The sequence below is a fragment of the Anabrus simplex genome, chromosome 8, assembly GCF_040414725.1.
Source record: "Anabrus simplex isolate iqAnaSimp1 chromosome 8, ASM4041472v1, whole genome shotgun sequence".
Classification (NCBI taxonomy): domain Eukaryota; kingdom Metazoa; phylum Arthropoda; class Insecta; order Orthoptera; family Tettigoniidae; genus Anabrus; species Anabrus simplex.
The window spans coordinates 135,148,918-135,175,211 of record NC_090272.1 but is presented as its reverse complement, the minus strand read 5'-3'; positions in this window follow the sequence as shown (position 1 = coordinate 135,175,211).

The following is a 26,294-nucleotide window of genomic DNA, read 5'->3' as shown; positions in this document are numbered from 1 at the left end:
ACCACCACCTCTCTCCTACCCTGCCGGCCAACATTCTGATGGTGTAAATGTTTTTTTCGACCAACGGGCCTCGAACCGGCTAACCTCGTTGTCGGACCATTTAGACTAAAACGCCTTAACGATCATGGCCACCGGGCGGGCTAAATAAAATTATTATTATTACTATGAAATTGATAATAATACAGTGCAATGTGAACAACATCCATTATTTCGGTAGAAGCTGTCTCAATGGATCGGTGACTGGATGTCCGACTCATAATTTCAAATTCGCGGCCCCGATCCCGACTGACATACCGTAGTCGGTTTCTTAATGACGGTGAAAAGCAATGCCACACGATCTCATTGTTGCTGACATGTTAAAGATCTCAAGTGGCCCACTCAGCACCACCTGAAAATAAAGATCGCTCAGCCATAATATCCATCTAGTAGAATTCTGCATTCGTTTTTAGGCAGGAACACAACCGGAAATTCGAAATTGGTAGAGAGGTTTCTTTGATGGCACCAGTTCAGACGACCTGCAACTGGCTAGCTGAGATTATATTATTATTATTATTATTATTATTATTATTATCGAGCGAGTTGGCCTTGCGGTTAGGGCCGCGTAGCTGTGAGATTGCATTCGTTAGGTTATGGTTTAGGATCCCACCGTCGGCAGCCCTGAAGAGAGTTTTCCGTGGTTTCTGATTTTCACACTAAGCAAATGCTGGGGCTGTACCTCTTTTAAAGCCATGGCCACTTCCTCTCCATTTCGAGACCTTTTCCAACCTTGCGCCGCCGAAAACCTTCAGAGTGTTAGTGTGACGTTAGACCACTACTGAAATAAAGAAATGTTTTAGTATTTTTAGGAGTACGGTATAACGAACAGTTTATCGACAACAAACCGAATTAATATTATCAGACTCATAAACTATCGTAAAATGTAGTAGAAGGAATTGTACATGGGGAGGAGAGCTACTATTGTCCATCATCTAACTATTCTGAAGACAGCAGTCTTTACAATTGATGGAGAATAGGGAAGAATTTTAGGATATTATAAACGTGAGTGCAAGTAAATTACTTCCCATTGTTCATTTCTGATATTTTCTGATATTTTAAATCTCATGTTTAAGTGAATTTTCATTGTAAAAACTAGGAACACTGATTGGTACGGTAATAATAATAATAATAATAGTAATAATAATAATAATAATAATAATAATAATAATAATAATCATCATCATAATAATAATATTGGCGTATGGCCTCCGAAGAAGCCTGGTGTGGGTCTTTTTCTCGTAGACGACCTATTAGGCGACCTGCATGTCTGTGAAGATGAGGGCCCTACCTAGGATGATTTCTTATGCTGAATACGCCACACACACCCAGCCCCGAGCCTTTGGAATTAACCAATTAAGGTTGAAATCCCCAACCGGCCGGGAATGGAACCCGAGACCCCCTGGATCAAAGGTCAGCTCGCTAACCACTTAGTTATGGAGCCAGACATTGGTACGGTTACATAACCCAGAAGTAGAGATACGTGTTTAATAAACTTTGTACAGATGTTCGGCTTGAATGTATAACAAGTTAAAAATTAATTTCTTGAGAAGTAATAGAGATAGGTCTAAGCATTGGCGGTTTCGTTCTACAAGTAGAGATACTGAAAAATATTTTAATACCTAATATACCTCCACATGCGCATCATTAGGAGTGCGACAAACGCCGAATCTGTATTGAACTTCTCCCCAACTCGGCGTGCTTGGTGTTGTGGCCCAATATCGAAAGCGATCTGTTTCCCGAACGTGTCCGTGCCATTTTTTTTTTTTTTTTTTTGTACAGACATATACGTGGAGAACATCGTTACTTAGTCGCAGTTGATACTCCAGCCGAAAACGACGTTGTACCAGCCTAACATACTGCTAGCGTTCGTGTGCTGTGTTGCGAAGGCGTCTGAGCTGCCTCACCTTCAAGGAAGACAGGTAGATGAGACACTTACAATGGGATGCTTACTTAATTAAAAATTCACACGTTAAATGCAGTTTTCACATTTAAATGCAGCATTCGAGCAGCTATCACAAATGCTACATCTGCAATTCAACTAAACATTTGGAGAGAGGTGAAATACAGTTTCGACGTCTGTTGTGCCATCAATGGAGCGTATATCGAGATGTATTGGATATGTGAAAAAAGACCATTTTGAGTTTCTCTACTTGTAGAACTAAATCTCCAACGATTATCTCTATTACTTCTCAAGATAATAGTTTTTATTTTATAATACATTCAAGCCAGACACTGCAATTCTCTGACTTCTTTGAAAACTTTTAAAAAATATTTAGTTGCGCACAATGTGCATGAATACAAGTATACAAAGTATCACACTGATTCACAGAAGTTTCTCAGAGATTCTGTTCTCAATTTGCAATTTAGTACATGGTATCTCTCGCAGAGTTCGCCACATCTTTTGCACTTACAGTCATGGCAGGGGTCATGGAATTGCTTGCATTCACACAGTTTGTGGTGAAATCCATGCACGGCGAGCCTTGTTAATATATGTCTTAAATCATAACCTCCTTGCATCCACTCTAAGTTAATCATTGCGTCACTGAGGTAAAAATCGTCCGTTATGTTGTTCCTCTTTGGATGCAGTTCCTGCAGTAGTGCCTTATACGCCGTGGTGGTGGGGAGCAGGAAATTCAGACGCAGCTTTTCTACATAGAACAGTTCTCTTGCCAGCACGTGAGCGAGGCGTGAAGGAGTGTACTTGGATAGACGAAGAGATCTCTTAAGAAATGCTGATTTTACATTCTCTAAACTTTGTAATTGTGCCTTGGTAAGATGCACCCATATGTTTTCTATCCCGTAGGACGCAACTGGACTAACTTTCAGATGAAATAACTCTATGGCCGTTGTTAGCGACAAGCTGCTGAGAAGTTTGATGTCACCCATTATGTTAATGGCCGCACCGAGCTCAATAGCTGCAGTCGCTTAAGTGCGGCCATTATCCAGTAATCGGGAGATAGTGGGTTCGAGCCCCACTGTTGGCAGCCCTGAAGATGGTTTTTCGTGGTTTCCCATTTTCACACCAGGCAAATGCCGGGGCTGTACCTTAATTAAGGCCACGGCCGATTCCTTCGACTTCCTAGGCCTCTCCTATCCCATCGTCTCCATAAGACATACCTGTGTCGGTGCGACGTAAAGCAAGTAGCAAAAGAATAATAATAATAATAATAATGGCCGCGTTTAGTCTTTCTTTGACATGAAGAGAAAATTGTTTTCCAGCTGATTGGAATGTTATTCCCAAGTACCGGAAACTTGATACTGATTTTAACTGCCGGTTCCCACAGTAGAATGTTCCCTTTTTGCCTCCTCTCCTAAAAGTCATCGAGACGGTCTTATCATTTCATCCTTCTGAAAACTTTTGCTAAAATATACGAGGTTAGATACATTGTAGATGGCGTTACTTTCTCGGATAATTAACACTGAAAACAAAACTGCATTTCTATTCCTGTTAATCCTATCAGTCTTATTTGTTGTGCCCTCGTCCATTCCTTATCGTATAACCACTGGCTGTTGCTCGCGACAAATCGTAAACAAAGCTGGAAATATCAGGAAGAGGCGAGAATGTTCTGAGTCTTAGAGGGAAATAACTGGACCTAAAGAGGTTTAAGATTTACGAAGCTGGAGCTGCTGTGAAGAGAGATAACCACAGCCACTGAACTCGATGACAAAGAAAAAAAAGAGGTCTTTGCTCTATCTCCGGAGAACACAAGGGTTACAACGTCAATAAAAGGCCTTGTCAGCATTGTCGCGATCTTGATTGCAAGACTCGACCCCGCTACTTATTGTTACTGGAGCGTTGTCATGGCTAAAAACTTATTTTTGCGTAACCTGTGATAGTACATATATCACACCCCAGAATTATATGTAGAAGTTAGAGATATTATTGTCAGTATTCGATTTATTATTATTATTATTATTATTATTATTATTATTATTATTATCAGTATTACATTTGTATATTTTGCCATTTATATTGGTAAGCTGGGAGATATCCACATATGTAGGTATGAGTAATTTGTTTTGCACGAGTGGGAAAACATTGCTTTAATAACTCTGGTAATTTGAATGAGTCATATGGCTACCCCAGTGTTTGTTGTGATGTACTTGTGTCGGGAAATTCATGAGTCATGTATATATCCCAGCCTGATGAGATGAGCTTGTTGTTGTATTAGGAAAATTTGGTGACTCATGGAATATACCGCAGAGTTTGTTATTGTCTTGGGAGGAAGAAGTAGTTCAGGGCTTGGGCTTGAGAAGAGGACCACCCATGATTGGCTGGCAAGCACCAATCCAGACGTATCATCTGAGAGGAGGGGGATGTTGATGTCTATAAAGGTTGATGATACGGCGGCAACCGAAAACATTGTAAGGACATTGTAAGGGTGATTGTAGAGGTGATTGTAAAGGAACGAGAAGGAAGATAACTACAACTACAACGACAACTGACACACTGTACGGAAAGGAAGTGGTGCTGATACACGGTACTGGAGTGACACGGCTGCAATGGACTGGACTTCAAACGTTCGTGGAGCAGAGTCTTGTTATGTTCGTGGAAAGTGGATGATTGTGAAGAGTGCTTGCGCATTAAGTATTGTAGCACTTGTGGCGGCCTAGCATTATATGTTGGTGAAAGCTATCTCAGACTTTCCATAAATTTATATGTTGAGGATCGACAGACGTGTGTATATATCTTTACAACAAGTGTTAAAATATGTGAACACAGTAGTACAAGGTACAGTATCTGTGTGATGTGATAACTGCCGATTATGAGAATCGGTAAGTCGAATTGATATAGAGAGAGTGAAGGGTATTTATCTTCATACATGTACATTGTTCATCGGACTATATACAAATGGTAGCTTAGTTCTCGCTTTCGTTTTCCCACGATTTTCATTATTATTGTTGTTGTTGTTGTTGTAAATATGGAGTCTTCCAGCAATATTTTATGTGTGTATTATATGTATAATGTTGTATGTTGATGAGGTGCTCATGCACGGAATTTGTTAAGAATATAGTTAGCTATTTTAGAATCAGTGTTATTGATGAACCTAGGTGCAGTTCCTACCTAATTAGTCGTTTTCAGGAGGTTAAGTAAGGCCTGCAGCAGATGTACCAGTACGCAGCATTATGTACACGCCCTGGGATATAAAGTTTATCATGCTCTTATCTAAATTCGAGGGATCCATCCTGGTGAACTCTGGCGCCCATACTACGGACATTTTGGTTAATTATGCTTATTAATTTTATTAATTTTATGAGTAATTTTATTTATATATTTTTATTTATTTATTATTATTATTATCATCAACAAAAGTTACAAACCGTTACCCGTGTCTCAGTTAAAAGAAAAACCGGTTGGGCCTGTATAAACGAGTTAAAATTAACGTTAAACCGCTCATTATACTTCTTACAATGTTATGAGTTGTAATATAACAACCGTTTGTTACAATTGACAACGAACATGCTCGAATACTGCTGTAAATACATTACTGTCAAGTTATCATCCCTTTATTCTTCCCTAAACCAGCGAGGCTGCCAGGAGTAACAAAGAATATCTCAAAACAAGTGTTTACTTTAAAATAAAATACATTATTGTTATAACGGTTGCAAAGAAAAATAAATCGAACGTAAGGACATCTTCAGGCGGCACTGTAGGCTAAATACTGTATTCTTTAGACTTCTTTGTTCGTATCGGCCTATTCAGGACCACATTATTTCAACTGTCTTCTCTGGGCTTTGCTCTTTGCCCAATGCTCCTCCGTCCACGTCTTTCCCATCTTAACCTTTGGCCTATCTTGAAATCCCTGGTGGTCTTTTAGTTTCCTCCTGAGTGGGTTGCGTTCTTGTAGCCTATATCCTCGTAAGTGATCCCCATTTCCTGTAGGTCCCTTCCCACCTCCTTGAACCAAGTTGGCAGGGTCTTCTTATCTTCAAAGTATGTAAAGATCTGGTTCGATGATTGTGTTGGTTGCATTGTTTATTATTATTTACTATTTTTATTGAACAATGAATACAACTCTCATATCTTAATGACTAAACCTATCTAAATTTGAAGACACCACAAATTTTACTAACAAGAAATTGGATAATGTTTCCCTTTCCTTTTTTTCTGGAGAAGTCAAGTAAAAATATATATTCTTTTCATTAGGGATTTGATCAGGAAATATATTATTAGTAGCAGAATCCCATTACGTAGTTTTCACCAAATTGTACGGGTAACCAAAATAGCCTATTTGTTTAACGAGCTCCAGGTCATAACCTATAAATGTTAGTAGTGGCGGCTCGGGATAAAATTTTCAGGGGGTTTCACAGCAACATTTTTTGCTCACGTCTCAAATGTACCAAAGTAGAGGACTCAAAATGAAAATAAAAATCATTTCACTGTAAGTTCCTTGTAAAGGTCCTTCTCCACTCATAATATGGTAGAGCTACGTCCGGCTCCATGGCTAAATGGTTAGCATGCTGGCCTTTGGTCACAGGGGTCCCAGATTCGATTCCCGGTAGGGTCGGGAATTTTAACCACCATTGGTTAATTTCTCTAGCACGGGGGCGGGGTGTGTGTGTCGTCTTCATCATAATTTTATCCTCATCAAGACGTGCAGGTCGCCTACGGAAGTCAAATCAAAAGACCTGAATCTGGCGAGCTGAACTTGTCTTCGGCCACTACCGGCACTAAAAGCCATACGCCATTTCATTTTCTTCGTGGTAGAACTCCTATAACCGAGGATGCATTTTTCCGAGACTAATCAGCGAGTGTACAACAAAACTAAAATTACGACTGCCGGGCTGAATGACTCAGAGGCTTTAAGCGCTGGCCATCTGACCCCAACTTGGCAGGTTCGATACTGGCTCAGTCCGGTGGTATTTGAAGATGGTGAAATACATCAGCCTTGTTTCGTAGATTGATACTGCGGGACTAAATTCTGACACTTCGACTTCTCCGAAAACCGTAAAAGTTGTTAGTGGGACCTAAAAACTTTATTATTATTATTATTATTATTATTATTATTATTATTATTATTATTATTATTATTATTATTATTATTATTATTAAAATTACGACTACTACTAAAAATGTTTTCATTTCGTACCCCGATGGTGTGTCTCCTAGAGGGCGATGACTTCTAGGAGTTATGCTGCTGTGATTTGAGGTGAGAAGAACGTGACAGAGGAGCGACTGTGGCCTATACAAGGAATGACTTATGTATTTCATCATTCGCTTTCGGGAAGAGAATAAAAAACCATGGGAAACGATTCTCAGGACAGTGGACAGGGGACAACCCCACCGCCTCCCGAATGCAGATCTGAAAAACCACAGTAAAGCTGTGGCCACTGTTAGCCGAAGCTACTCATCCAGGTGAAAGTAAAATTCACAGCAACTTGTCTACAATGCTGTATTGTAGCGAATAATAAACGGTGCGAACACTATTCTTGGTTTTAAACAACACGAAGTTCACCTAGGTATGACAACAAGCATAAAAATAAAGCGTGCCGGTACCACATTTACCGGTACTCAAATTAATTTCATTGGAAACGATTTTCCACCCACAATGTACAGCAACCTTCTTCCCGCGATTACGAAACGTAACCCGATGAAAATCCTAATGTAAGACAGGGATATAATTTTACTTTAAATTTCTTTTTAACACAATTTTGAAAGAGAATCACAATTCTGAGCGTTTGTCACTCTGTTAAAATAATTTGGTGTTAGATTCTCCCATAGTATTCATTTTAACTGAAGTCCAGCTTCGACACGAAACGCACAGATCCTCTTGTCAGCGAAAAGCATATTTAAAAGCTTTCGGTCAATGTTCACATACAAAGAGTTAGCACTGGAAACGAGCTGTATGCTATTTACTAGAATAAATAAAGGCTGATAGAACAAAACAAACAAAAATATATGTAAGCCTGAATAAAACAGTCTCAGAGTTGTCGTCATTTCATTTGGTTGTGTAACTCTTGTGAGGCCAAAGCCGGGCTTTGCGGCAGTACTAACAAAAGTAGATCGACAACATTTCACTGCAAACGTTGCTCAATGTTACAGAGTGCAAATTTTCAAAACAACACAGCCTGTATAAAGTGCGCATTACCATTTCCGCAACGAGAAATTCCCTGGTAACTAAACCACAGGTCTCGTCTCCCCCCCCCCCCCACCTCCCCCGTGCAGTTTTATGTATCACAGATTTCAACACCTATAATATCCAGATAAACACAGTAATCCTTATAATAGAAGTATCTCGCTTATTTCCAGGTCTCTGTAATATTATCTGGTCCTATTGAACCAGTCACAACACATTTTATACTGTAGGTGTTAAAAAATTGGTCCTGATGTAACATATGCAAATCCCTTTACTTTTTAACGCCGTCAGTTCTGCCAACATCCGAATACGCTTTAGTTAAGCATGACTCCTAATACTCACTGTTGGAAATTAAACAGCCTCCACTTTCCAAACAGTGAAGAAAACTTTACCAGGGATCTGTCACAATCCATAGTTTCTAGTTAATTTCAAATCACATCCGTTTTGTTTCTGGTAGCTGTTTTCCAGAATGTCCAGAACACCATGCTATGCACGATATACAGTGTGTCCTAGAAGTTATACTCCCATGTACTTGAATGGCACATACACGCTTAGTTTGTATAATCTTGCAGGGTCTACAAGGGTAGACAACATTTAATGTACTTTTCTTGATTTTATAATTCACTGCAGTATGTTCCTGTATGCATAAACGATGGATAGAGGAGGAAAATAAGTTTCATAGTAGAATAATGGACTCGATCATGAGAAAATAAGCTGAGGAAAATCAGGCGAGGCAGGTTTTGAATAATTTAAAGGTAAGGGGTGCGAAACTCGTCGGAGCCATAGTGCTAATTGGAAAGAGAAAATTTGTGAATGTATTTAGTTAGTTCATGGAGGCCCACAGACTGAATGCTGCGAGGCATATTCACTCCCTTCATGTGAACCTTTAGGATAGGTTTGTAAATGAATCCAACCTTTTGGCATTCAATCTATTGACTGGAAATTCTATACCACACGCTCTCCTACCTTGCTGGCTAACATTCTGACATTCTGATGGTGTTTTTTTTTTTTTTAACCAACGGGACTCGAACGAGCTAACTAGGTTGTCAGACCATAGATACTTGATCATGTCCACCAGTTGGGCGTGCATGTTCCAGTCACTCCAAAAATGTAAAATTGGCACAAAAGGACATGATGTCCTAATATGCAGTAAATTTCTGGAACATTTCCAAAATTTCCCGAGGGAACTTAGGGTTTCCTAATTGAGACAACGTTTACTGTATGTTCAAACGTATCAGGACACCCCCGTAAATTAGAAAACAACCACAAATTGCGCATCATGCCGGTACGCAGAGTGGTTCTCTGCCCACAAGTAGCCACGACTAATCCGTGGTCCGACAACTCTGCACTCTGACCGGTCACAGCTCTGCCGTGTTTCTAAGCCTCTGTAATCGGGAGGAGAGGGGTTACTCCTCACCGTCGGCTCTTCTGAGAATGGTTTTCCGTGATTTTCCATTCTCCTGCACTAAGGTGTATGCCGGGACAGTTCCTAGTAGATACAGGCCACGGCAGCCAACCCCCTCACCTTCACCGATACAAATATCCAAGCCTGAGAAACAGTGTCACTATCTAGGAGGCCCGTCCACCCCGGTGAAACTCTAATGGGGCATTCGGTTCCAATCTGTAGCTAGCTTCAGGTAGTTCAGTCACTTCTTTAGATCGCGCTGGAGGTCATTCACAGCGTGAAGATAGTTGTAGATAGTTGTAGGCGGGTTCCGAATATGGCAGGCAAGTAGGCATGAAATTAGGGATTTTAACAATCAGAAGCTGTTTGACTCGTGGTGAAGTATTTCAAAGTCCAAACTCAATCACTGGGCCCTTCTGATAAATAATTAGTCATATAACGTCAAGTATTGTGAAGATAATATTGCTATAATGCATTGAATCTGAATTTACCCGATCGATTAATCTTGTTCGATCTCACTCATATCGATTTTAAGCGATAGTTCGCATGATGCTGTATGTGTTGTTTGAATTCCAAGGGGCCATGTGATTGTGCTGTAAATCTTTGTTCCTTATGCTTATTTATTAGAAAAATATCTTCGCCAGTCCTCCTGAAATCCTTTATTTCCTGTTTGAATACACCTCAGGGGTTGGAAGCTGAATGGCTCTATATTTCCTAACTCAGTTCATTTCATGTGGTACTTGAATCTGATACCCATATCTTGCTTATGCTGTGCTCTGTTGTCTTGCTTTTGAAGGGATATATTAGATGTCATAATATCAGCTTCTTGTTAATGAGTCAATCATTAATTTCAAGGTAATGCTACTTTGTGGTGAGCGGTTACGGTTGATGTTAGCTCTCAATAACATAATAAATGGCATACGAACTAGGTGTATCACATCATTATCAACAACATAGTAAGTACTTGAAAATAAAAATATATGAATTATAATGTATTGGGTATGGAAATAGTAGAAATGCATTATAATTTTCATGGTAGGGAAGAGAAGTGGATGGAGAGGTAGGGATGGTAAGGGAGGGGTCAGGGGAAGGGAAGCTGTAGTGAGCATGACCGGATGTGCGTTACTACGGGGGGAAGTCACCTCTCTGCGCTGTCTATTGATATTAATAGTAAGGTATTGAACACAATGCGCATTATGGCGCTATCTCTGATTGCGAACTGAAACTACAAGGGCTATCTGGCTTGGCACCAAAATTTATTATTGAGTTCCACTTCCATCCTATTATATCCTCTTCGGGCCCGCTTTTCCCTCAGGAAAGGAATGAAAACATGTTTCAGTAGTAGTAGTTTGTATGTCTCAGTGCGAGTACGGAACAGTTCCATGTGTAGGTCAGTTCAGTATAGTGACTTTCATAGTGTGGTAATCATTGGTTGTCACATGAGTAAAAAATTTGTAATGCCCATTTCTAACCTTACGAATATACCCAAATCGACTGTCAGAGTTGTAATTGTAAAGTGGAAACGAGGAGGTATAACCATAGCACAGCCACGATTTGGTCGGCCACATATACCGACACTCAGGGACCAACGAACAATAAGAAAATTGTAGGATGTATGTAGAAAGCATCACTAGGAACTTTGGAAGCACTATGCAGAGTACAGGTAGTTCTATGACTATGCTTCGGGAATTATAAGGAATAGGGCTTCATGGTCACAGCAGTAGCCTATTAACGAAATATTCTCCCCATCAATGAAAAGAGTCGTCTGGCGTGGTGTAAAGAGCGACGCCACTGGACAACTTTGACTGTAGAAACACGTGATCTGGAGTGATAAATTATATTATAAATTGTGGCAATCTGATGGCAGGATTTGCGTTTGGAAAATGCCAGGGGAACGCTATATACCTGAATGTTTAATACCGACAGTGAAGTTTAGAGGAGGTGGCGTTTTGGTGTGGGGATGCTTCTCATGGAATGGACACCGCCTTTTTGAAGGACTGAATGACACTGTAACCACAGGAGGGTACCAACACATTTGAATGCTTTCATACTGCCTAGCGTGGAAAATCAGTTCGCTGATGACCATTGTTTATATCAACATAACTCTTTTCCCGTTTGCTGTATGTTACACCGACACACATAGGTCTTATGGCGGCGACGGAACAGGAAAGGCTAAGAGTGGGAAGCAGACGACCGTGGACTTAATTAATGTACAGCCCCAACATGTGCCTGGTGTGAAAATGGGTAACCTCGGCAAACCATCTTTACGGCTGCCTACAGTGGGGCTCGAACCCACTATCTCCCAAATGCAAGCTGATAGCTACGTGACTTAAATCACGCAGTCACTTCTTCAGTACATGATAAATTTCGAAGTTTTAAAGCGAGCTCTGTAAGCCAACAGTTTAAGGATAACGCTATTCTAAAACTGGACCGGCCAGCCCTGAATCCCGGCCTACACCCAATTGAACATTAACTGAAGGATAGCGACTTCGTTCCAGATCACATCGTCCAAAACCAACACGTTATCGTCGCCATAAGACCTATCTGTGTCGGCGCGACGTAAAGCAACTAGCAAAAAAAAAAAAAAAAAAAAAAAAAAAAACCAACACGTTCTCTGGCTAAGGTTATTCGGGAAGTATGGCATGGAAAAGTTCCGATACTGGGTGAAAAGTCTCCCCAACAAAGGCAGGGATGTGATAAAGGCAAAAGGCAGGCCAAGGGCATGTTACCAGCAAACCCTGTGTCAGTCTGAGGCAAGTGACCGGATACTCTTGTTGAGATAGTGTATGCAGGCTTACACATTTCTTCACCCAATAGGAAACTTTTCTGCAGTGACATAAGGTACATACTCTTAAGAACCAATCTCGTGCATTGACATCTAAAGTAATATAAATGTTACATACGACAATAGGAAAAATATAATACGTATACATACATTACGGAATGTACATTGAACCTTACATTTAAGAAATAGCCATCTTTGGGCAATTCTGGATGAATTCATGTCAAGTGTGTTACCATTATTATGTAACACGTTCGTTCGATCAGTAATATGCATTACCCATGAACATTTTTCTTGAAGATCATAGCGATGTGTACGTGTAGCGCAGTGGTTCCGCTAGCCCTCGTATATACGTGTTTCTGAAATGAAACTCAGACTTTTGCTGGCTTCTGTAATGGTTGATTGTTTGAAATATGTGAATATACAGGAAATAGAGTGATTTATCGCTGGATATATCTGCCTAGATATAGCCACCTTATTGGTTGAAGAAGGTGCATCAGTTGTCTACTTGATGATGTATACCCCAAGCAAACAACGTCCGTAGTTAGCGGTGGAACCGTTCTTCAACGACGTCTCGGATTCGCCCTCGCCTTCAAGTCGGCATCCTTTGATTATTATATTTTCTCACTAGGCTGCCTACTACCAGACCTGTTTTTCGTACGTCCTTATCCGCCGATGATGAAATTCCTAAAACCATCTGATCACGGTATCCAGTCATTCCTGTACACATCCTTCATACCATGGTAAATATCGGTTCCGTTAACACCATTTACCCCCTTAAGCTGACTAGCCAACGCTGGGCTATTCTGGGCGAATACCTTGTCACTTCGCTTTCGCAAATAAAAATAACACACTAACACATTCCGGCAATATCAGATTTCACCCTGGCATTTGAAGCCATTCATCGACCCATGGACAATATCCACTTTTTTCGAATAACGACGTTCGTACTAATGTCTCAGCTTCATTTGAATAATCCTTATATTTAAAAGAAAACATATATATTGAATTTTTGTTTACAGGTTTACTTAGAAGACCAATCGCCCCTCACAATAGGAACATCTTCACCACTCCTATACAGACCATCACTCCTTCACGGTAGATTCAGCGCAAGTTTGGAACTCTAAACCAGACGAGCTACAGAGCCTGGGGTCAGGGTCACCACTAAAAACCCAGAACATGAAATATTTCCTTTCCCTATAGTTGTGACTAGTATTATTATTACATTCCTAATTCAGTTACCTTTTCTTTACAGGCCATTTTTCAAAGTTTTTTCCTAGTAAATCTATGGGTTGTGAGTTTCATTTAACTATCCACCTTCGTTTAGTGCAAAAGAAGGTTTCATGTCCATGTACATAACTGAGAAAAGCAAACTGGGTAAATAAATAAATAAATAAATAAATAAATAAATAAATAAATAAATAAATAAATAAATAAATAAATAAATAAATAAATAAATAAATAAATAAATATTAATTAATCGATTTTTTTTCGTGTGCACGTTCTTTAGTGACAAAATTGTTGCGTTCCAATTTTCATTAAGTTGTTATATTAATGTCATATTTAGTTGAATAATAATTTAACGTCGTTATGTAGGTTCCAAATCCCTCCTACTTTCAGAATACAGTTCACCCTGCGGTTTGGTGGGAACACTTCTTTTAGCCAGGATACCTTCTATGGTGCAGCAGCTGTAGAAGTTCAAAGCACAGTAATGTACCAAATACAGTTTGAAGTGGTTGAAATAACGGTTCATACGGGAAGTGAAATTAAAATGCCTTTTTAATAGAACATTTTATTTAATTATTCGAAACAGGTGGGTATCAGAAATGGAATTTCCACAGCTATAAACGTAAATGAAAAATGCATAAATACATGTAGGTAGTTATATAATATCTAATGAAACTAAATATTAATTAACGAATTACATAATCAATCAGCACCCAACTGGAATAATTTTGTATTACAATCATGTATACATTCATACAGTACATATACATATTAAAAATTCATCATGTTAATTGCAGAAAAAATAATATTGTTTTCGAGGTAACATCTTTTATTCAGAATCAGTACACTCTTCAATTTAGTCATTTAATATTTAAAATATATAAACTTAGCATAAAGGAATTAAAATTGGCATAATCTATTTTCTTTATTTCTGTGAAATACTGTGAAAATACATACTCAGAGGAAAAGTTATTTTCTTCAAATAATTTCACTTCAATTGAAAGTTCTAACGCTATTTACACGTATTACTCAAGTCATAAAATGTTGTCAGAACGCAGAGGAAATATCAGAATTAAAGGGCGTTATCTATTATAAAAATGCTATCTTGTACGGAGCACCTTTAGAAGAATAGAATTATATTTTAAAAAGGAAAGGGATCATGCATACTGTAAATAAATTTAACTCTTTAAGCTTTCAGGGCCAGTGTCATGATGATAACAGAAGATGTTTTCAGGGCTTTTAAACCACAGCCCATTTGAGTTTATAGCTCCGAACACTTCACTGGATACTTCGCTTGACATTTTAAAAGATTCACTCTGCAAAGATCATCAGTGTTGTTTTGCCTCACCGTATGGGTACTCATACTAAAATAGTAAAGTTAAAGAATTCAAAAGAACTGTATGAGCAGAGAACAGGAACGAACCAATGGTCACAAGTCACCATTGCAAACTGTCCATCGTTGAATTTTTCAGCATAGGAAACCACTCCAGGCAGCCGTTGCTATGTAAATTACAGTGACACAAATGATAAAAACCAAAGTTAGTTTTAAATTACACAATTTGGCACAAGTTTCTTAGAAGCATATTCTTTTAACTCCTATAAGGTTAGTGGCTAAATATGTAACCACCGCTTCTTTTTCTGTACGCTCAACTTAAATTTTCTCCCTAGTCTACAAGGTATTGTGTTAGTGCAGTTTATATGGGTGTCATTTTGATCAGAACAGTGTGTTTTTACTGCTCATTATCACAATTGTTCCGGTATTGGGTGCTAAATATTTAACTACTAGGCCAATTCATCCAGTGTTCAGAAAGCGAAAGATGGTGAAAGATGGAGAATGAATACACAAAACCTTTATAAAGATTCACAACTCTTACAGAAATCATCTCCCGAAGATGGAATTCACAAAATTGAAAATCAACTACACCTAAGCATACAAAAGTTACTTTTACAAAAAACTAAGAAAATAACTTGATAACCTTTAATATAATTATAACAACACACCAACTACCCCAGAAGCGGGAAGTTGACAAACAAATCACTACGAATCTCTCTCTCTCGAGAGCGGAATCTTGAAGATGTCACGCATAGTATAAAGTGAAACGCTGGAAGCTGTGGATCCAATTATGCAACATCCTCCAAACCCAGAACACTTCTACTATTCTTAACATAGTTATATTTACTTAAAGGGGACAGTTATTATGCATCGTTACGAGCCAGATCCAAAACCAGCAAAAGGATTGCTTGCCCCTAAGTTCGCAAAAGGATTGCTACTACCTAAGTTTGCGAATGGGTTTGGCATGCTCGGTAAATTCCCCAATGATGGCATGGGAATTGTCATGAAGGAGAAAAGACCTGAAGTAAGAGTCGGGCTACCTAAACTGCCTCCCCCTTGTCCCAATCCTGGCAACTGGGGAACACCAGGCATGTTTGGCAGTGTAGGGAACTGTATATTTGGGAAGCCTCCTGACGAATCTTTCAGACTACTCTTAGCAGGACCAGCACCCATTTGGATGGAACTCTGTTCTCCCGAGATCTGAGCTTTCTCGGAAAGTTGTGCTTCTGGAGAAACCTTCTTCTCATGTTCTTCGCTCACCTCGGTATTCAAGTCGTGTTTCTCATCCTGTGGTTGAGTAAAGCTGTTCGTTTCCTGTGAATAAGATACAAAGACATTATTTTTTGTCATACTTGCAAAACTAAGCACGTTGTAATCCGTTAGCAGAATATATGGGGTGGTAGTGATTCTTTTTAAGAGGAAATACAAGTAGATAATAATCCTCCAGAACATATGAACATAGCAAAATATTAGCTTTTAACACGAATTCTAAAACTGAGATTTATTTAATATATCATGAAAGTAATAAGGGGTTAGATAAAAGTAACTATTAAATCATATTCAGTGAGAACATAAAATATAATTGCTAGCTGACGGCTGACTATGGTCAGCCATATCCATACAATGTCATTTAGAACTTAAACTGTGTCAACGAATGTTGATGTTGCTTAATCATTACAGAGCAAGTGGATGTGAGGTTTTGTTCACGTAGCTATCAGCTTGCATTTGGGAGATAGTGGGTTCGAACGCTATTCTCAGCAGCCCTGAAGATGGTTTTCCGTGGTTTCACATTCTTACACCAGGCAAATACTGGGGCCGTACCTTAATTAAAGTCACGGTCACTTCCTTCCCTCTTCATGCCCTTTCCTCCCTGATAGTCGCCATAAAAGCTATAGGATGTGTCGGTGTGACGTAAAGCAAATTGTGCTTCTTTTATTATTTTTCAAATGCTGAAAAGTACGTTCGGAGTCAAGTATTTTCAATACCGGTACAAGTATTCCGCGACTTTAAGTATTAGCCTTCTTCCAACGATAGAAATTTTTTGCGTGAATGAATAGTTACAGTATAAGTAGGGCTCGGAAGTTGAAAATCTATAAATTGCCTAAATAGAACCTGTAAATGGACCTCAAAACTGACAAAATTTATGTAAAAACGTGATCCAAAAGCACTTATAATTTGAGTTTGAATTGCATATTTAGTGGAGGAATATAATAATCTTAAAATGCAAAATTCTGGTGGTATGCAACATACAGTGCAAAAATGGTCCGGCTCCGTGGCTAAATGGTTAGCGTGCTGGCATTTGGTCACAGTGGTCCCGGGTTCGATTCCCGGCAGGGTCTGGAATTTTAACCATTATTGGTTAATTTCCCAGGCACGGGGGCTGGGTGTATGTGTCGTTTTTATCATATTTTCATTCTCATCACGATGCGCAGGTCGCCAACGGGAGTCAAATAAAATACCTACACCTGGCGAGCCAGACATGTTCTCGGACACTCCCGGCACTAAAAGCCAAAAGCCATTTCTTTCAGTGCAAAAAAAAGAAAAATGAGTGAAATACTTCTTCATTCAGACATTATATATTTTTAGATTAAAATAATTTTGAAAACGGAATTCCGCGTTTGTTAAAACAAAGTACTTACAGAATCTACATAAATAAAGTTCTAGGGAGTCCACTGTCTGCAATTTCGTTTTTCTTGCCAATTTTTCAGATGGATTTTAGCTTTCGTGTCTGTCTGTCTGTCTGTCTGTCTGTCTGTCTGTCTGTCTGTCTGTCTGTCTGTCTGTCTGTCTGTCTGTCTGTCTGTCTGTCTGTCTGTCTGTTCCACCATCACGGCGAAACGGCTGCATAGATCTCGACCAAACTTCATATATAGAGTATACTCATTCAGGGGAAGGTTTAGATATGCATATGATATAAAAATCACTGAATAGAATGGGGGTTTATAAGGAAACCACAACAGTTTTCTTCCATTTTCTCTATTGATTTTCTGTAAAATCCGTGGACAAAATGAGAAACGTTCCTTCATTTTAAACAACCTTTGTTATGAGCATAATTTCGCTTACTCTTCAAATGACGGACACATTTACTATTTTCTGCGGGTTTCATATTCTGCATTCCGTGACCGATAGGCCGGCAACGAACCCACTGGTTTCCATGGCAACGTCTATGGCCGCTTGCCAGCAGAGAAGTAACATAGGCTAATGTCATTTTCTTCAAAATTCCTTTAAACTCTGGCTTGTTCCTTGAGTGGAAGGCAAGAGAGACGTCATGCAGCCATTCTGAGGGACATTTGTGGAAAGCTCTAAAGGGACTGTTAATATTGAACAGTAGGCTACTGCTGAGTGTGGCCCAAGATTTCACACCGTGAGGTGTTTTCTGGCATTTGCTGTAAATTTTACTGATATCTTCTTCTTCTTCTTCTTCTTCTTCTTCTGTTTTCTGCTTTCATTTGTTGCCTCCGACATGCCTCATTAGGCTTAACTAACAACACCATAAGTCATCTTCTTACCTGTTTACCTAAGTATGCCTGCGCCTAAATTTCTACTCTGTTACTGCCTTCTTACATCCTAACTCATATTATCACAATTTAGTGAGGGACATCTCATTTTACAATATATCCACTTGGCATTGTATTTACATATTTGTCCCACCGGGAGAGTTGGCCGTACGGTTAGAGGCGCACAGCTGTGAGCTTGCATCCGGGAGATAGTGGGTTCGAACCCCACTGTCGGCAGCCCTGAAGATGGTTTTCCGCGATTTCCCATTTTCACACAGGGCAAATGCTGGGACTGTACCTTAATTTAAGGCCACGGCCGCTTCCTTCCCATTCCTAGGCCCTTCCTATCCAATCGTCGCCATAAGACCTATCTGTGTCGGTGCGACGTAAAGCAAATTTTAAAAAATGCATATTTGTCCCGTGCTGTTGAGCTCATTATAATCCTGTTTTCTATTAATTTCAACTTTCTTAACTGTAATTATTCCTTCCTTTATTACTCCCCATGCATGCGAGTGCAAATCCAGAAAAATGGACACTCTTTCCTCTGAGGGAATATTCCAGGCTGTTCAAATGTATTACTTTTAGGCGCCGGAAAATATCGAAATACGAAGGCAATTTCAATGACGGTTCAGACCTTCGTTTCGTGGTAACTGCTGTCTAAACGGTGAGTCATTTCACAAAGCAGATTACACAATCGCCGCTCAATTTGGAGAGATCCTCATCTTTGGTCCTATGTCTTATTGTTGTATCTCTATTCTTTATACTTTAGATAGCGAAGCATTTCTCAGTTATAATCAAATCTCTACAACTTGATTGCGACTGGCATTAGGAAAGGGGGCCTGTCATTATAATGAAAACTATCCGTCGCTATTACGGATGGCAACTGACAAGTGAGCTTGCCGTTATTGTAGAAACTCCCGAACGCGATTGTGATTGGCAGTAGGAAATGTGGCCTCCCACTATCATCTAAATTTCCCCAACGTGCACCTTACATCAGAAACAGCGTATGGGGTCTTTCCCTTTTTGTTTCTCGGATAGCGCTATGAGGCATGCAATCTATCTATATAAATAAAATTGTTTCTGTTTGTCTGTTTGTCTGTCTGTTTGTCTGTTCCACCATCACGTCGAAACGGCTGGATAGATCTCAACCAAACTTCATATTTAGAGTATACTGACCCCGGGGAAGGTTTCGATATGCATATCATTTTAAAATCTTTGAAAAGACGGGGGTTTTATAGGAAAAACGGTTTTCCTCCATTTTCTCTTATGCTATTATAGGCAAAATATCGAATTTGTCGTATAAGGACGAGACAAAGCTCAATTTAATCCTCTTGACGCAAAGAACAAAACTCGGTAAGCCCTACGGGCCCGAAAACCATGTTTTAAGGCCCTAAAACCAACCGTTACGGAGATATTGGCACCACACTACCCCTGCTCTAGGAATCGGATAAAGAAATGAACTGCCGTAACCATGGCAACGTCAGCTCCAGGATTCTAGAGCAGTGAGATTATGCATGTACGTTTGGGCATAGCTGTCAACCAAAATAGGTACAAATAAGACTTAATATCTGGGAAAAAAATATACTGTTGTGTAAGGCACTCATAGGACTCCTTTGGGCGGGGATGGAAAGGGGGTGAAGAACGAGTGTAAAAATCTTACTATATATAGAAATGGAAGTGTGTGTGTAAATGACACATCTCCAACTAAACCACTGGAGCAATTTCAACCAAACTTGGTACACGAATCACTTACTATCGGGAGACGATCACTGTGGGGGGTAAGCCATCCCTAGCGCCCTTAAGGGAGAGGGTCAGGGGGGTGGTAGTTACAATAATAATCGAGAATAGTGTCGAATTCATAGTTTTCGGGGTCGCTGAGTTGAAAAGTGATACTCTAGAATTTTTTTAAAATCCAGCCCCCTTTTAGGTTGGGAGCAAAGGGTGGGGGGTGGGGTGAGATATAGAAATAATTAAAAACAGTTTCGAATCCATAGATTTCAGGGTCTCTGAGATGAATAGTATTACTCCGGATTTTTTGCAAATCCAAGTGGGGAGCGAAGGGGGTGAGATATAAAATTAATCGAAAAACTACATATAAAAATATTATCTTCTTCTTCTTACTATATATAAAAATTGATGTATGTGTGTGCGTGGGTGTGTGGGTGTGGGTGTGTATATGACACATCTCCTCCTAAACCACTGGAGCAATTTCACCAAACGTGGTACACTTATCAATTAGTATCAGGAGACAAACCGCGTGAGGGTAAGACACCCCTAGCACCCTTTTGGCAGGGGGCGAGGGGAGTGGTATAAAAATAATCTTATAAATAAAGTTGTTCGTTTCTGTTTGTTTGTTTGTTTGTTTGTTTGTTTGTTTGTTTGTTTGGCTTAAGTGCGGCCAATATCCAGTATTCGGGAGATAGTAGGTTCGAACCCCACTGTCGGCAGCTCTGAAAATGGTTTTCCGTGGTTTCCCATTTTCACACCAGGCAAATGCTGGGGCTGTACCTTAATTAAGGCCACGGCCGATTCCTTCCAACTCCTATCCCTTCCCTGTCCCATCGTCGCCATAAGACCTATCTGTGTCGGTGCGACGTAAAGCAACTAGCAAAATAAAAAGAATAAAAATGTTTGTTTGTTCCACCATCACGTCGAAAGGGCTGGATAGATCTCAACCAAACTTCATATTTAGAGTATACTCACCCCGGGGAAGGTTTCGATATGCATATCATTTTAAAATCTTTGAAAAGACGGGGGTCTATAGGAAAACCACAACGGTCTTCCTCCATTTTCTCTTATACTATTGATTTTCTGCAAACTCTGTGGACCGTATGTGAAAGGCCTCTTCATCACAAACAACTTTCGTTGTGTTCATAATTTACCTTACTCTTCAAATGACGGAGAAATTTACTATTTTCTGCCGATACCATGCTCGGCATTGAGGGACCGACAGAGCGATAACGAATATATGGGTTACCATGGCAACGACTCTGACTGCTTGCCAGCAGGGAAGTAACGTATTGTCATTTTCCTCATCATTCCTTTAAATTCGTGGTTGTTCCTTGGGTAGAAAGCAAGAGAGTCGTCAATCGGCCATTCTGCGGGATATTGGCGGAATATCATTGGAGGTTATAACCGTCCTCGAATAGCATAAGTAATAACACAAATATTCATCTTCTTATCTGATTACCTAAGAATCCCTGCGCCTAAATTTCTCTCCGATTACCGCTTTCTTATATCCATAACTCACTCCGGCATAATTTATTGAGGAGCATTTGATTTTCCAATACATTCACTTGGTATTTATATATTTGTCGTCATCCGGATGTCCTCTGTTATAATCTATTTTCTATTAATTTCAACTTACTAAACTGTATTACTTTCTTCCTTAATTACCACGTATGTATGCGAGTGCTAATCCCGAATGCTGTACACTCTTTCCTTTGAGGAAATATTCTAAGCTATGCAAATGTATAACTTCTGGCCCAGGAAAATTCCGAAATATGGATGCAATTTTAACGGCGGTGCAGACCTTCGTTTCGGGGTAATTGGTGGCTAATCAGTAAGTCGTATCTAAAGTCACAAAGCAAATTGCGTTTCATTTTGGAGAGATCTACAACTTTTGTCCTGTGACTTTTCGTCGTATTTCTATCCCTAATACATTAAACACAAGTTGATTTTGTACTTTTACACGTATATGTTATCATTTGGCACACTTATAGGAAAGGTAGAATCATGACATTCGGCACGCACATTGACATGACCATTGGCAATGTTATAGCCAAATTTTATGATTCTAGCTGTCACATGAGAATCAAAAATATAAAGTAGCATTCAAAAACTGTACACGATTTCACCCCATTCAATGACTCTAACTCAATCTAACCCATAAATAAAGGAGATACGAGAAGATGTCATAGGACCAACCATGTAGAGCACTGAAAGGGGCGTCTGATGGTGAAGTCCGTTTGTAGATACGTCGTCCAGTTGCAAAGCAGTAACTATCGAAATAAAGGTCTACACTTCTAGAGTATGTCTGTACATTGACAATTTTGGCGAAATTTCCGTACAGTTATCCGTTTCAGGTGTAATAATGACCATCTGCATATATTCTGTTTTGGTGTCTGTCTGTTTGTTTGTTTGTCTGTTTGTCTAAAACTTGGAAACTACTGGATATATTTCCACCAAACTTGATATTTAGAATCCATCTGTCCTTTGGTAGGTTTTAGGGCAAGTATTGTTTCTGAATCCCTGAATTGACTGGGGGATTATACGAAACCGAAACCGTCATTTTGCAACCAAACTTAATGTAAATTTAGCTGCCGTAATGGAAATTCATTTCTAGGCCTTTTTCCTCATGTGCATCATTTCAATACGAGGATTAATAAGGGAGATATCATTAACGGACCGTTTTCCGGTACAAGTCCCACCGGACTTAACTCAAGAGCGGGTGCGTGTAAAGCGTATGTTTTACAACTTGAAAACTACTGAAGATATTTGAGTCAAACTTTATATTAACATCCACCTGTCCAACGGTAGGTGTTAATCGTCAATAACATTTCATGTTCCCGGAATGGACTGGCGGTTTATAGGGAACCGAAATGGTGATTTTACTCTTCCAGAATATATACAGTACAAGACCAACCTGACTGGAAATCGACCAAACATGATGGAATTCCATCTCTAAAACTTTTTTTCATGTGCATTTTTTCGACAGGAGGATTAATAAGGGAGATATCATAAACGGTCCGTTTTTCCGGTTAAGTCCAGCGGATATAGCCCAAAAGGTGTTGTACGTGGAGCAGGTTCCTTATTTATCTATGTAAATAAAATCGTAACTACTGTGTGCCTGTACATAGACTATTTTGTCGAAATTTTCGTACAGCTACACGCTTAAGGGGTAATAATGATCATCTGCATATTTTTTGGTTTAGTATCTTGAAAGTTCTACTTTTTACACTTCTCACTGAAAACCCAGATTGCGGCATAATCTGCCAGTCGAGAAAGAAAACTGAAATTTGGCAAAATTTTACGACTTAGCCTGTAACGGGCGGAAAACTTCCAAGAGCTTTAAATTTTTCCCTTTCTATCCCGAAGAATATCGAAATATGGAGGCAATTTTAATGATGGTGCAGACCTTCGGGAAGTATCATCACATAACGGATGGCACAATCCCCGTTCAATTTGGAGTGATCTACAACCTTGGTCGTACGACTTTTTGTCGTATTTATATCCATTTTACGTTTGACTTTTCTCTATTTCTCGATCTTAAGTAAAGTAGTACTTTTCACATACATAATTCATACCTTCCATCACTTAGAGGAAAGATAGAATCATCATACTCTACACGAAAATTGGTCCACCCAGTAGCCATATGTGAGCCAAATGCTATGTATGTAGCTGTCACTTAATTATCCGAAAAGCAATGCAATGTGAGATAATCTTACACAAATTTTACCCAAGTTTCTAACTCAATCTGACCCATGAATAGATGAGATATCATATGACCAGCAATTTAGGCCGCTAAATCCGGCGTCTTATGGTACAATCTTTTCTCGATATGATGTACCGTTTAGAAGCAGTTAATCTGTAAATGAAGGTCTGCAATATTGTAAACAAGCACATACTTTCGTATGTCGAACTATATATATTCACTGATGTCGATTTTGTAGCTATCGAGAAAGGGTGTGTCTGCTATTGTAATCAGTACTCCGCACACCGACTATGACTGGCAGTAGGAATGGAGTCCTTCTCCAATTCCTGTGTAACTGGCATTAATGAGGCAGGCCTACCATTGTAATGAATAATTCACTTCTCGATTTGACTTTCAGAAGGCAAGGGAGCATGCAGCATACAGTCTTTGGCTGTAGGCAAGCGTTCTCGCAGTTATAAACAGATGTACCCATCTAAAATGTGACTGGCATTAGGCATACTGGCCTGCTATTTTGATGGAAACTCATCAACTTGGTGTGACTGGCAGGAAGCTGGCTGGCAGTTGGAAAAGGGGCCTATCATTATAATGATAACTGCACAACTCAATTTTGACTGGTTGTAGGGAAGTTTCCTGCCATTATAATAAAAACTCTTCAATTTGTAATATGTCTGGAGGTAGGAAAGGGGGCCTGCAATTGTAACGGAAACTCCCCAAATAGATTGTGACCGCGCAGTAGGCAATGGGGCCTGCAATTATAATGTAAACTTCCCAACTCGATTGTGAATCGCAGTAGGGAAGTGAGCCTGTCGTTATCATCACAAATCCGTAACAAGCACTTTACACTGCAAACAACGTATGGGGACCTCTGCATATTGTTTCTCGGATAACGCTAAGAGACATGCTATTTTAAAACAATCTTATTTACTGCATGTACAGTATTTACTTCAATATTCGTATACAATGCAGAATACCGTAGCGAAGCACGGGTACATTTGCTAGTTTAATATAATCTTACTGCGTGTGGATTAACTTACGTAGAACTCCGTATACAATGTACAATACCGTAGCGAATCACGGGTATATTTGCTAGAATATAATGAAATGCTCTTTTCCACCTAGAATTAATTTCGTAGACCTACAATGGGCATCATGGGGAAATAAATTGAAATTAGTGTAACTGGAATCATATTTAGCTTAACCACACTAGGGTTACAGAAATTGGAATTCCGAAACCTTACTTCAGTTGGCCTTGCGTATATAAAAATTGTCATCTCCAGGTTCTTAGGTGTAAAGGATTGTCAGTTTTCATACAGCATGTTGCAATAGATCGAGAAACTTCCCTCCACATCAACGGATGTTACGGGTTCATACTTGAATCAAGTGAGATCTTCCTCTTCAAAAACACTCACATCAAAATGTTCTCACTTCAATATTTCACTTATCATGTACATAATTTGATAGTCTTTTTTTTTTCTTTCAAGCATCAATTTCATTTTTCATTTTTTCTCTCTCTTACTACAGAAAATATATTTAAGAGGTGATGGATGAACTAACGATAATTCGAATTAAGAATGGGCGGTACCTATGCAGCCGAAAGAAGGTGAATTTAAAAAACAAAGCCGTTAAAACCTTTTTAAAAGCTAAGAAAGGGACCTATACGCCAGAAACCACAGAAAAAGATGAAAAGAGGACAAATAAAATCCACAATTTTCAGACTTAAAATGACCCAGAATGAACATATGTTATGTTGGGCATTGTCTTTGGACACTCGAAAAAAAAAGAGGGCTTTTCCTTGACTTCTGAGCCCTAGTTATAAGATTTATCAAAATGGGCTTCGTTTTCCGGAATTATTGAATGGGTACCCAGCTAACAGTTCGTTGTCAATTGCCATTTTAGGTATTTACCCGAATGAATGTGTAAAATGCCTACAAAGCCACTGTCGGCAGTTATTGCCAGTATAGTGGGTTCAATCCCGACTGCAGTTGGTGAAGTATGATGGTGGTTAAATGCAATAAGTCAGTGTTGTTAGCTTCTGATAGGATGTGTAACTCCAACAGAAAATATTTTCCATCCGTCGCTGTCTTGATAAAGTGGTGAAGGACGACAGGCATTACCAGCTATAGTCGAGTGAAAGGTCATCTGAAATCGGAGAACTTTTGGCCATGTCTGGTCCGTACTCACACACTCTATATTATCGAATGTTTGGTGACAACAAAAGGTGAAGTCCACGAGGCATCAAGGAAACAAAAAGGATGACAGAGTGATGTCTCTACAGTATGTACGAGGGAAGATCTAGGAGTAACGCACATCTTACCTACGAAATATTTAACAAGCAGGAAAGAAGAAGAAATGCTAAAGCTACGGGTTTTACCTGGTTTTAAACATATAAGTCTAGTCCATCCGGACATTTCTCCTATCCTGTCACCCAATTAATTTGTCTCTGTTTGTAAAACTCGATTTTCTGCGAGAATAGCCACCTGCACACGACTGATTTCAATTCTG